At 39.8% G+C, this 13,802-nt stretch overlaps 1 pseudogene; it reads right to left on the reverse strand.

Annotated features, from left to right (window-relative positions):
* The window catches only part of LOC137332191 (ATP-dependent translocase ABCB1-like), a 79,768-nt pseudogene that overhangs the window by 2,457 nt on the left and 63,509 nt on the right, over positions 1-13,802 (reverse strand).

Raw genomic sequence — 13,802 nt, forward strand, 5'->3', positions numbered from 1 at the left:
ATCAGAGAGCAAGTTATTATCTTAATGGCGAGAAACTGGAAAGTACTGCAGTACAAAGGGATCTGGGGGTCCTAGTGCAAGAAAATCAAAAAGTTAGTATGCAGGTGCAGCAGGTGATCAAGAAGGCCAACGGAATGTTGGCTTTTATTGCTGGGGGATAGAATATAAAAACAGGGAGGTATTGCTGCAGTTATATAAGGTATTGGTGAGACCGCACCTGGAATACTGCATACAGTTTTGGTGTCCATACTTAAGAAAAGACATACTTGCTCTCGAGGCAGTACAAAGAAGGTTCACTCGGTTAATCCCAGGGATGAGGGGGTGGACATATGAGGAGAGGTTGAGTCGATTGGGACTCTACTCATTGGAGTTCAGAAGAATGAGAGGCGATCTTATTGAAACATATAAGATTGTGAAGGGGCTTGATCGGGTGGATGCGGTCAGGATGTTCCCAAGGATGGGTGAAACTAGAACTAGGGGGCATAATCTTAGAATAAGGGGCTGCTCTTTCAAAACTGAGATGAGGAAAAACTTCTTCACTCAGAGGGTAGTAGGTCTGTGGAATTTGCTGCCCCAGGAAGCTGTGGAAGCTACATCATTAGATAAATTTAAAACAGAAATGGACAGTTTCCTGGAAGTAAAGGGAATTAGGGGTTACGGGGAGCAGGCAGGAAATTGGACATGAATTTAAATTTGAGGTTAGGATCAGATCAGCCATGATCTTATTGAATGGCGGAGCAGGCTCGAGGGGCCGATTGGCCTACTCCTGCTCCTATTTTTTATGTTCTTATGTTCTTATAATTTGAGTCCATTTTTGCTATGATAAAACTGATGTATACTTCAACTTCAAAGAACACAAGCTGAATGATTAATCGTGCAACATCAGATCTTTATACCATGGAAGAGACCCAAGACTCCCTGGGTTTGGATAATATGACCAATTAACTTTTATAAGTAATTTAACTACAATGTTATTTACTTAATACAATTGAAAAATCAAGATCGTAACCTTTTCACTTTCATTGTCCAGAGCAGACGTAGCCTCATCAAGGAGTAGGATCTTTGGCTTCCGTACTAGGGCTCGGGCAATGGCTATTCTCTGTTTCTGACCAGAAAGCTGTGCTCCTTTATCTCCTACTCAAGTGTTGTACGCCTACATAAAAGGAGGCTGTTTTAATCCACACGATATAGGACATTTGTACAAAACATTATTTACAGCAATCCATATTGATGATCACAAGATACTTACAGATGAAGAAGGCCATTTGGCTCAATTTAATTCATTCATGTTACACTCCCCCATTGGTGCATCTAATTGTTTCTGAAATGATTCCAGGATTTTTGTCTCCACCACTCTATCTGAAATCCATTCCAAGTGTTGATCATTCTTTGTGTGAAGAACTTCCTGATACCAGTCCTAAATTTACTTTTTACTATTTGAACTTGTGTTCCTTTGTCTTACTCTTATAATATAATTTAATTTAATGTAGTCTTCCATATTTACCTTTTCCATTCCATACCTCAATAAGATCACTTCGCAGGTACCTCCTTTCTAGACTGAAAAGATCAAGTTTCTCTAACCTTTCCTCATAACTCAGCCCCTGGTGCTGGAGATCAGCCTTATATTTGCTCTCTGCACTATCATGAGGACTGGTCCGCTCGTGACACCAAAAAAATGCCCCCACAAATTTTGCAGTAGGACCAATTCCTGCGCAGATCGTTCCACTGATAATTGATACACTTTGCACCGTTTTACGCCCTAAAAATAAGCACAACGCATACTAGTTTCTATCCCGATGTTTCAGTCAGTTTACAATTGGCTTAAAAAAAATTTATTTGAGTAGTTCAACTAAATCTGTCACTAGTATCGCAAATTTTGACCCGGGATTTGAGAGTCCAATGGCCATATTATGCCCTGTGAATAATTAATTTTTTCATATTCCTACAATGCATACACCATATCAAATGTTCTTAAAGTATGGTGAACATTGGACATGGGGTCATTAATTTTATAATTTGTTCAGTAGACTGAAGTGACAAAAGCAATGAAGACAACAGAACACGTTAGATCTATTACAGCGTATCAGATTTTTTGAAATAGGACATTCATATGAATATGACAACCATATCATATGAAATAATGCCTTTGTATTACTTTTCTTTGTGTGCTGTTTTAACTAAGGCATTAACCCGTTTATTTAAAAATTATACAGACTGTTTACTGACTCCGCACGGCACGATTTCAATCAGTTAGTGTTTAATTTCTTAAACATGTTCACATATTTGTATGTTTGTGTACAAATTTCTAAATGTAGTTATTACAAAATAGTTGAATAGGTGCAAATATATTAAAATATTAATGGAGTACTGAATGCACCCTAATTAAAGACAGTAAAAAAAGATGTGGACTTACATTAAGCAGACTTTCTATGAAACTGTGAATATTTGCTGCTTTTGCTGCTTCTTCGATCTCTTGTTGAGTTACAGCTTTGCTGTTGTCACCATATTCAATATTTTCAGCAATGCTGCAGTCAAAGAGCATGGGCTCCTCGGATATGATACCCATTTGTTGCCTGAACCACGGCAAGTGGAGACTTCTTGTATCTTTCCCATCTGCCAACTGGAAAAGATAATGGGATGCAGTGAATGCCAACAATGATCATAGAAGCTGAAGAAATACATGAAATGCTTACTTGCCTGCTATATATAAACTTAAAGTAATTTTTCTATGATGAATAGTATTGTTATCCCAATATGAATTTCAAATATAATTTGATAGTCACATGAGGCAGTGATACTATACACTGTAGCGGTAAAAACAATAAAGTACTTTGATGCAGATCTATTTTAACACACACGCACACACCCCATCTCTTGAAGACTGGGGTTTGGTTCCATGGGTACGACAGCCCTTCACTACCCTACCAAGTGACCATTCTTCATTTATGATTGCTAACAGGCTATTTGACTACAGGGGGCATTATAGCTGAGCCTGATCCCATTCCCGCCAAATTTCCACATCTGCACACTTTCCAGTAGGACGACTGCACAAAGATTAAGACTGGGAATGTGGACTGAATTTTACTTCCTTTGAACATTGACACTGACACCAATTGTAGGGGCCCCATCACTAGACAAGAAAATGAAGCTTGGGACCTTTCATTTCTGATTGGTTCACCTCCATACTTACCAATTAAGCCACTTCAGAAAAGGAAGAATTTCCCATTTTCCTTTGTAAATAGTAAGGGTATTTTTAACAAGCAAAGTATTGGTTGTCTTTTTACAATTTTTTTTCATATTTACCATTTTTTCCTCTCATCTTTTACTTACATTGAACAAATTAAAATACATTTTTGTTTTTATCAAGAAGATGTACACAAATGGAAAAGTTTGTATACTTTGAAGTATCAGAGAAAGGGAGTTGTGAAAAAGAAATCAAAAGTAGGATTGGACTTGTTCTGCTGCTTTTGGAAGATGTTATGGAAGGCCAACCATATTTCGGTAAAAATGAAGGTATAAGTTTAAGAAGCGATGGTTATCCTTATATTATACAAATCTGGGTGCTGGAACTTGAGAAAAGTTAATGAGCAAAAGATACTAACAGCAGAGATGAGTTGGTGGAGAAGAGTACTGGGAGTATCCAGGATGCAATGAATGATATTCTAAGAACATGGCTTGCACAAGAAACAATGCTTATGCAGAAGATCCAAGAAAGACGACTGCCATGGTTTGGGCATGTTTCAAGAATGGAAACAGCTAGAACTCCTTTCATGGCTCTGCATATAGAGGTATATGGAACAAGAAGCTGAGGAAGACCAAAGAAGCACTAGATAGACAATGTCAAGTGATTCGTCACAGAAAGGAATACAGCTGACTGAAGCGTCCAGACTAGTACAGAATTGACAACAGTGGAGTGAATTAATTCAGCCCCATCGTCGCTGCTGAGCCAACTGATGGGAATTTAAATTAAAGTAAGTTTGATTTTGTGAACTGACTCCTACCACTTGTCCATCAATAATATCATAAAATCTCTCAAGTAACTGAACCAAAGTACTCTTTCCGCACCCACTGCTTCCAACAAGTGCCAGGGTTTGTCCTTTATTAACTTTTACATTCAGACCCTGTAGGACCTGTACAACTGGCCGTGTGGGGTATACAAATTTCACATTGCGGAACTCAATGTTCCCTTCAAAGTTGCTCTGAAAGGAGAAAGATTGAAATGGTTGTGAGAATGAAATATGGAAGATATGCTAAAACAGATCAGCCATGACACAGCAGACATTGCTGTACCATTTGTGAACAATACTGCTATGGATCTTTCAATAACTTATTTACCACTAACTGTGCATCTTTAATTATACATTTATCTAAGTTACAGACTTCAAGCAATGCAATTAGTTTTACTAATGTGGTAAAAATGTTATTTTATATGTACAATTAGAGCGTAGGTAAGGAACTTGAAGTATGATGATGACAGCAGTAGTGATGTAATATTCTTAAAGTAATCCCAGCTGCCAAGAAGGGAAAAAAGTGATCGGGAAACTTAATACTTCTGCAACTGCTCCTTTAAGTTCTCAACAACACTGAAAATTCAGCAAGATTTATTAGCACGATACAACAAAAATAGTAGGGATCAAGCAAAAATCACCTTACTCTGAGGATCTGATCTGACTTTTTAATCTCATCCTAAAACTACAGTCCTGATTTTTGCATTTCAACCACGTTCAGCCAGAAGTGCCGAGTGGATGATCCATCTCGGCATCCTCTCGATATCCCCACCATCACAGAAGTCAGTCTTCAGCCAATTTGATTCACGCCACGTGATGTCAAGAAACGGCTGAGTGCACTGGATACAACAAAGATTTTGGGCCCCAACAACATCCCGGCTGTAGTGCTGAAGACTTGAGCTCCAGAACTAGCCGCGCCTCTAGCCAAACTGTCCCAGTACAGCTACAATACTGGCATCTATTCAACAATGTGAAAAATGGCCCAGGTATGTCCTGTCCACAAAAAGCAGAACAAATCCAATCCAGCCAATTACCACCCCATCAGTCTACTCTCAATCATCAGCAAAGTGATGGAAAGTGTCGCCGACAGTGCTTTCAAACGGCACTTACTCACCAATAACCTGCTCACCGATGCTAAGTTTGGGTTCTGCCAGGATCACTCAGCTCCAAACCTCATTACAGCCTTGGTCCAAACATGGACAAAAGAGCTGGATTCCAGAGCTGAGGTGAGAGTGACCGCCCTTGACATCAAGGCAGCATTTGACCGAATGTGGCACCAAGAAGCCCTAGTAAAATTGAAGTCAGTGGGAATCAGGGGGAAAACTCTCCAGTGGCTGGAGTCATACCTAGCACAGAGGAAGATGGTAGTGGTTGTTCGAGGCCAATCATCTCAGCCCCAGGACATTGCTGCAGGAGTTCCTCAGGGCAGTGTCCTGGGCCCAACCACCTTCAGCTGCTTCATCATAAGGTCAGAAATAGGGATGTTCGCTGATGATTGCGCAGTGTTCAGTTCCGTTCGCAACCCCTCAGATAATGGAGCAGTCCATGCCCGCATGCAGCAAGACCTAGACAACATCCAGGCTTGGGCTGATAAGTGGCAAGTAACATTCACAACAGAAAAGTGCCAGGCAATGACCATCTCTAACAAGAGAGAGTCTAACCACCTCCCCATGACATTCAACAGCATTACCATCGCCAAATCCCCCACCATCAACATCCTGGGGTCACCATTGACCAGAAACTTAACTGGACCAGCCACATAAATACTGTGGCTACAAGAACAGGTCAGAGGCTGGGTATTCTGCGGCGAGTGACTCAACTCCTGACTCCCCAAAGCCTTTCCACCATCTACAAGGCACAAGTCAGGAGTGTGATGGAATACTTTCCACTTGCCTGGATGAGTGCAGCTCCAACAACACTCAAGAAGCTCGACGCCATTCGGGACAAAACAGCCCACTTGTTTGGCACCCCATCCACCACCCTAAATATTCACTCCCTTCACCACCAGCGCACCGTGGCTGCAGTGTGTACCATCTACAGGATGCACTACAGCAACTCGCCAAGGCTTCGACAGCACCTCCTAAACCCGCGACCTCTACTACCTAGAAGGATAAGGGCAGTAGGCACATGGGAACAACACCACCTGCACATCCCAACTTGGAAATATATTGCCGTTCTTTCATCATCGCTGGGTCAAAATTCTGGAACTCCCTACCTAACGGCACTGTGGGAGAACCTTCACCACACAGACTGCAGCGGTTCAAAAAGGTGGCTCACCACCACCTTCTCAACAGCAATTATGGATGGGCAATAAATGCTGGCCTTGCCAGCGAAGCCCACATCCCATGAACGAATAAAAAAAAATTCCAGCCATCAGTAAAGATTAAAATCAGCCCCCTCATTTGTTGCCCACAAACTTCACTACCTGTTGTCACAATTTTGGTCACACTTTTTAAGTCAACATTCAACACTGAAAATACCTATGTAATCAGCTATATTGGGAATTTCCTACGTAAACAGATCCTGGTGATGCTGTAGTTGCACACTGATTGCCTCAGTTACCACTGTATCCTCTGACACACCGTCCGCAATGCTATGGGAGATCTACCTACCGATCTCACTGTTGCTTTAATAAATGACATTATTATTTCCTTATGGATCTGCTTGTACAGATGAACATTTTATTTGCCATGCCCTACATTATGATATTTGGCCATCTAGATCTTTTTCTTGACTCACTGTATGTAAAGATGTACCCTTTTTGTTACATCGGAACATTGAAATATACAGGACAGGAAGAGAGTACTGCGGTCCAGCTGGCCCGTTTCAGTACCTGTGCAACATATCACATGATACCTCTCATACCCCTCTATAATTTTTTTCTCCAGGTACTCATGTAACAGGCTCTGGAATTTGCCAATAAAATCAACCTCCCGGCTTTCCTTGGCAGTCCATTTCACACCTTCACCACCTTCTCTGTAAAGTAGTTAAATCGATGCCGTCTTTTCACCTTCCCATTTCTAAGTTTGAGACTGTGCACTCTTGTAGTAAAATCTGTGATTATGTTAAATGTATTAATGCTTATCTTGCCCAAGTCCTTTAGGATTTTGAATACTTTGATTAGTTCACCCCTAAACCCTCTCTTCTCCAGTGGAAACATTCCTGCTTCTATCACCTCTCCTCATAACTCAAATACCTAATCTCATCTATCAATTTGGTTGCGCTGCTATCAATTTAGTTTGTAATCATTCTATTCTAACTTAACCATCCCTCCGCACCACCTGTTGATCCCTTAGTTTAGGGAATACTGTGTTCTTTCACCTGAAAAATTATATCCATTTATTTTAAATGGGTTAATATTTCTACTAAAATAACAGACAGAAAAATGTTAAATGAATGTGTTTAGCATTTGTCTGCTAATATCACCAGCAATAACTTTTGGACTTTAGGGAAGTCTCATTTGAAAACCATAACATTAACAGTAAATAATGAAGACTTAAGATGGACCCGTTGAGGTAAGCAATTTAATAGATTTACATAAACAAAAGTGAGAATTAAGGTTATTATTGGCGATGGGTCACCTATGGGTTATGGGTTCAAATCCAGCTCAGATTGATGGGAACAGAAGTCTCCTCTGTGGGCTGTAAAGATTCTATGTCAAATTAGTCTGTGTGGTCTAAACCTGGCTCCTAATGGCATGGCCCAAATCACAAAACAATCCATAATTTAGCATTATATAGATAATCTCAAAGCAACTGTGGTACAGGTAATTGAAAATATCACACTAGTGCAGTAGAGGTGCTATGAGAGGTGAGGCATGTTATTTGAATGGAATAGAGGGAGTTTTACTAAGCACAGCAAGGATGTGGAGACCTTATTGATGTCCTATGAATGCTTCCTATGCCTGCTGCACCTTTTAAGTAGTGGTGGTTATGCTCTTTACCTTTAGAATGCATGTCTCCATTCCCTTATACTGTCCAACGTAATCTGTAAAGCCTAATCAGTGAGGTATGTTTGCTGTGCTATACTCCCTCTGTCATCACTCCAGTTTCTTCACTCCACAGCTAAACTGAATGCTATTCATAACACTTATGTACCTTTTATTAGGATGACCAGTTGATTCAACACCACCATTGCAGTTTTTTTTGATTTGTTGCTGAGTTGTGTGTTAGATGCAATGTATGAGTTCCAAGAAAGTGCCATGAAAAAATGTGAGAATGAACTAGCGCCCATTTAACACACAATCATTGGAAAAAACATGAATACAAATAAACTCAGATGTCTAAAACACTTGCTACCCACCAGTTTTTCTCCCTCTTCACCATAACTATCAATTAGTGGCTTCGTTTGAAGAAGTTGTATTATTTTTTGTGTAGAAATTTTAGCTTTGGTATAGTCTGGTGCAAAAATTGATGTTTGTCCAATATTCACAGCAGCAAACACAACGATAGCAATAACCCTGAAATTATAAAAAAGAACATGGGATGAAAAAACATTTTATACTACTTCAATATTTTGGAACAGCATGCCAGTAATTAAACAGAAGTTTCACCAGAGTTAGGCAAAGTATTCGAATGATGTTACTTTTAATGTTTTTCATTTTTCAAACAAGGCATTCTTAATGGAAGAAAGATGTGTGTGCTTGTCATTGAAATAATTCAATCAAAGACATGGTTAGTGAACAAAGATATCCAAATAACTGGAACAAATGAAGCTAAACATAAAGGACCCAAAATTCCAAGATTTCTTTGGTGGCCAAAATCATTTATTTTTTGTGTAAGAGACCAGAGTTTGGGATATAATTCAGATACACCAGAATTGCACCCATTCTAAAATATTAAATTCCAGTAGAAATGGCTGCTGTGAGAAGATGTGCCTGACCCTGAAGTGGTGAGTTTTCACAAATGAGGATAATGAGGACAAAAACTGCTGTCCCAGAAATCTCACCATTTACACCAGAAACAGTACTTAAATTAAGCCCTTAGAAAAGGAGGGTAAGTTATCTGCATGACTTGTCAAACCAGGAACTGGTTGGGCTCTCAGGCTTTGAATGCTCACAAACTGTCTGAACTATTTGCTTTAGAATCATGGAATCGTTACAGCACAGAAGGAGGCCATTGGCCCATCGAGCCTATGTCGGCTCTTTGTAAGAGCAATCCAGTCAGTCCCATTTCCCCGCTCTTCCGTGTAGCCCTGCAATTTTTTTCCCTTCAAATATTTATCAAATTCCTTTTTGAAAGCCACAATTGAATCTGCTTCCACCACCCTTTCAGGCAATGCATTCCAGATCATAACTACTCTCTGCGTAAAAAAGTTTTTCCTCACATTGCCTTTGGTTCTTTTGCCAATCACCTTAAATCTGTGCGCTCTGGTTCTTGACCTACCAATGGGAACAGTTTCTCTTTATTTACTTTATCTAAACCCGTCATGATTTTGAACACTTCTATCAAATCTCCCCTCAACTTTCTCTGCTCTAAAGAGAACAACCCCAGCTTCTCCAGTCTATCCACATAACTGAAGTCCCTCATCCTTCATCCCTGGAACCATTCTAGTAAACCTTTTCTGCACACTCTCTAAGGCCTTCCTAAAGTGCAGTGCCCAGAATTGGCTACAATACTCCAGCTGTGACCGAACCAGTGTTTTTTTAACGGTTCAACATAACTTCCTTGCTTTTGTACTCTATGCCTCTAATTATAAAGCCCAGGATCCCGTGTGCTTTTTTAACCGCTTTCTCAACCTTTCCTGCCATCTTCAAAGATTTGTGCACATATACCCCCAGGTCTCTCTGTTCCTGCACCCCCTTTAGAATTGTACCATTCAGTTTATATTGCTTCTCCTTGTTCTTCTTGCCAAAATGGAATTAATTTTTTTTGATTGAAGTGATTAGAAAAAAATCTTTTCTCAGCTTCACAACTAAGGAAGGATTCTGCAAGCTGTAGGATTGCCAATTCCTGGAGGTTCCATCACGTGACCTTCTGCCTCCAACCACCCCGCCCAGTCAAACAGCCTTTTTTCCCCATCTCCAATATTTTTATAACTAATAAACAAAAGTGTTCAAAGAAAATAATATAAAGTCCAACGTTAGGCCCCGGAGCACATCGCCGCGGCTCCAGCGATGGCGGCAACAGGGCGGTAGTTCATTGCCCACCATTTTTGGGATGCTAACTCCCTGTTTCTGCTCGGCGGAGGGGCTGAAAATTCAGCCCTATGCGAATTGAGATGATAATTGAAATTAGGCTTAATACGCTCTTCAATATCACCATGATCGGGACTGTCTCTTGAGAATATAGTCAAATATGGTCTACAGTCTCTGCCTCAACATGTGAGATGTCCTGGGATTGAAGGTGACAAAATCTAAAGTTTGCTTTGTTATCCTCGCCTAGGATTGTTTCATTAATCCTATTCAGGCACTGTACAATGCACATTTAAATAATGTTATAACAGTAGTACTGAAGTGGATATATTTTATAAAATAGCTTACAAGAACACGTCCTCAAAATTCATGTAACAATTTACGATGAGCCATGCTCCAAATCGGAAGAGCGCAGCATTGACAAAAAAATGAAAAACTTTGAGCCAAACTGTAGCTGAAGTCATGGATGGGAGCTTTCAAGAATGAGGTTCTGAAAAATCACAACAAAAATTAAGTAAAGTGTGGCATTTTAATCACTCTATGAAAGAGTGAAAATATTTTATCTCCCTTGGTTAACCTTGGCATATTTGCTGTCTTTAGTTTTAAACAACTGCTATTTTGAAATTCAGTTATGTTCAGAAAAAATATCTACAGCATTTCTTTAAAATAATTGTGAATGTTACCACAAGAGATGAGGGGAAGGATTGCCACTATCTGTAAGAATATTATTTTGTCCTTGGTGAAAGAGGTAAATACTATTGATAGATTATCCCTGGGCTCTGCTCATAGACTGCTTCCTCCAGAGTAGCAAATGGCTGTGGAGCCATGGTTAGTGGAACTAGTGATCTGTGGTTCCCTCTCCATAGATCAGGAATGATGAAGTATTTTTCTCTCTGTTAACCACATAATGTGTACTGTGAACACTCATCGGACACATATAAAGTTTAATTTCCATATATTTCAAGCTAAAGATACTAACAAATTTGAATGATGAATAATCCAAAATCAAACCAATGAGGCAACTGTGCTTAGAACAGCCCGTTCTATACTTCCAGACCCACAAAACCAAAACGTAACAAACCAGCTAGTGAGAAATACATGCTGTTTGTGTTCCATGGGTCAGACTGCTGAGGCTCTTGGGTTACATATGGCCCACAGTCTGTAGTTTGGACACCAAAAGGGCAGAAAGAAGTTAGACTTATTTCCATTGCTATTGAAGAATAATGGAAAAGATGATTAAGGCCTGGAATCCTGTCATGCATCATGTAACAGTATGTTAAAAAATAAATTGTTTAAAGCAACAGCAAAAGAATAGAAATAAAAATGGTCTGCTGCTCTCAGTGTTGGCAACAAAAGATATCAGCTACAGAATAGAAGGAACATTGGCTGGATGCTTACAGACTTGTCCAATTAAAGCAGATTACTGCCAAGGGAAAATTACTATTTCAGCTAGCAAAAAGGGTGGTAACTTCCCTATTGCACCCACCATCACCCTGCAGACTGGTGACTTGGCTGAAAACTGCCCAAACCTATCCAACAGGTGGACAGATTTATTTACTGACAATGTAAGCTGGCATTCTAAATCCGAGACTGGGTACATTCAATTCTTTACGATAAAAGCTACCAAAATGTTTATATAAACCATAATGTTTTCAAATGTACACTCTGTATCACACATACTAAATTTGTAATTTGGAAACTCTATGTTGTCCATTTATTTTCTATAAAAAGCATCTTCTCTTGTTAAAGGTGCAACTGTTCTTGTGTTCTCTATGGCTTCTATTGAAATCTGAGTTGAATTGAAGCAGAGAATCACGAAGATTACTATTCCATTCAGTTACTGCATTAGCTATAAATAGAACAACAGGAAAGTATAGTGCATTAACTTAAATATTGGGCCAGATTTTGCTGTCAAAATAACGGTGAGGCTAATGGCACGCGCCATTATTTATACGCAAATGGTACAGCAACTTCAGGCAAGGGGCGGATATGTGGTTAAACTCAAATATCCAAACGACGCTGTCCGAGCTGCGCCGCTTTGCCATTAGTTTTGGGAAAACGGCACCTCACTGTCTGCCTCACCATTGAAATGCATTGAGCGATGTGAAGTTGCTAAATTTGCGCGGTAGATACGAACTGAACTCGCCACAGAAAATTAAGTCAAGACATTTCAAGCTGAAGTACCCTTTCAACGACATGATAAGTGTTAATTACTGCCAGTTAACTTCTCTGGCACTGAAAATTAACTATTACAAATGTGGAGTCTCATTCCTTCAGGTTTTAATTGTTTAGAGATTTTAAAAATTCCAAATTTTATTTTTTTAAATTTTTCCTTTGTCTCTTTTTTCTCTCTCTTAATCAAATCTTTCTTTCCCTCTCTTTATTTCTCTTTCTGTACCTGATTTGACACTGAATTCACCCACTCTAATTTACACTTGCTTCTCAGTCCTTGCACTGTTAATTTCACAATCCTTCAATCTGATTGGTTAAGGAGATACTCTGTTACTTGTCCTGTTCACTCAGGTCCCAGATGCCCCGTTTCCCTCGCTGCACCGTGATCAGCTCATACTTTCAGCAACTTACCACGCAAAAAATGTAAAAACCTGAATGCGCAAGGACAAGTCTAAATAGGCAGGTTAGATGCCTGCCACAGAAAATTATGGCCCAATGAAAAAAAATCTCCAGACAATTTAATTTCTAAAGCAGAGGGGCTCAATTATGTTTGGAGTGGTTAAACTAATTTAAAGAGCTATTCTGGAACCACAGCTTTCCTCTGCTACATAAATGGAGAAGTCTATTCACAAATTACTTAAACAATATTCAGTTTAGTAAAAAAATAACATACGGTTCAATTCAGAATATTAACAGTAACTCAACGTTCAAAAAATTAAACAAAATGTACTAGAGGACATAGATTTAAGCTGATTTGGCGGAAGAATTAGAGGGGACATGAGGAAAAACTTTTTTACCCAGAGGGTGGTGGGTGCATGGAATTCGTTGCCCAAATTGGTGGTAGAGGCAAGGACCCTCAACTCTTTTAAAAAAGTACCTGGACCTGCACCTAAAGTGCTGCAAGCTGCAGGGCTACGGACCGGGTGCTGGAAGGTGAGATTAGAATGGGCACCTGGTTGTTCTTCAAGCCGGCGAGGACACAGTGGCCGAATGGCCCCCTTCTGTGCTGTATCTTTTCTATGGTTCTATGGTTCTAAAAAGGAAATAAAAGCTTTCAAAGGTTTCCTGTGTCAGACTCCTGTAACCTTTGACCGCTTGAATGAACTGGAAGCTTAGATTCAGACACAGGTCCACCATTTACGCAATCCTAATATAAAGAACAGTGATGATGGTGATGAATTATGCAGTGTTAAGAGCTGTTAGTGGGAATTAAAGATGGTCCAATGTCTTAGTACCCTGACATGTAGGGTACTCTCCCTCAATTTCTTACAGTGAGTTGTCCATCTCAGTCAGATGGACTAGTGAGGCATCGAGCAGATGCAAAGTACATCTCAGACGAGAGCGAATATAAGAGGCCAGGTCATGTCAATCCCTTTTTGTGACTTTTATTGGTCACTTTATGAACAGCAATGGTAGATGCAGACAAGACTATGACCTTCCTGCAGCTTCTGTGGCCTATTATAAACAATGCAGTATCTTTTAGCCACAGA

Source organism: Heptranchias perlo, chromosome 2 (assembly GCF_035084215.1).
Source record: "Heptranchias perlo isolate sHepPer1 chromosome 2, sHepPer1.hap1, whole genome shotgun sequence".
In the NCBI taxonomy this organism is placed as follows: Eukaryota; Metazoa; Chordata; class Chondrichthyes; order Hexanchiformes; family Hexanchidae; genus Heptranchias; species Heptranchias perlo.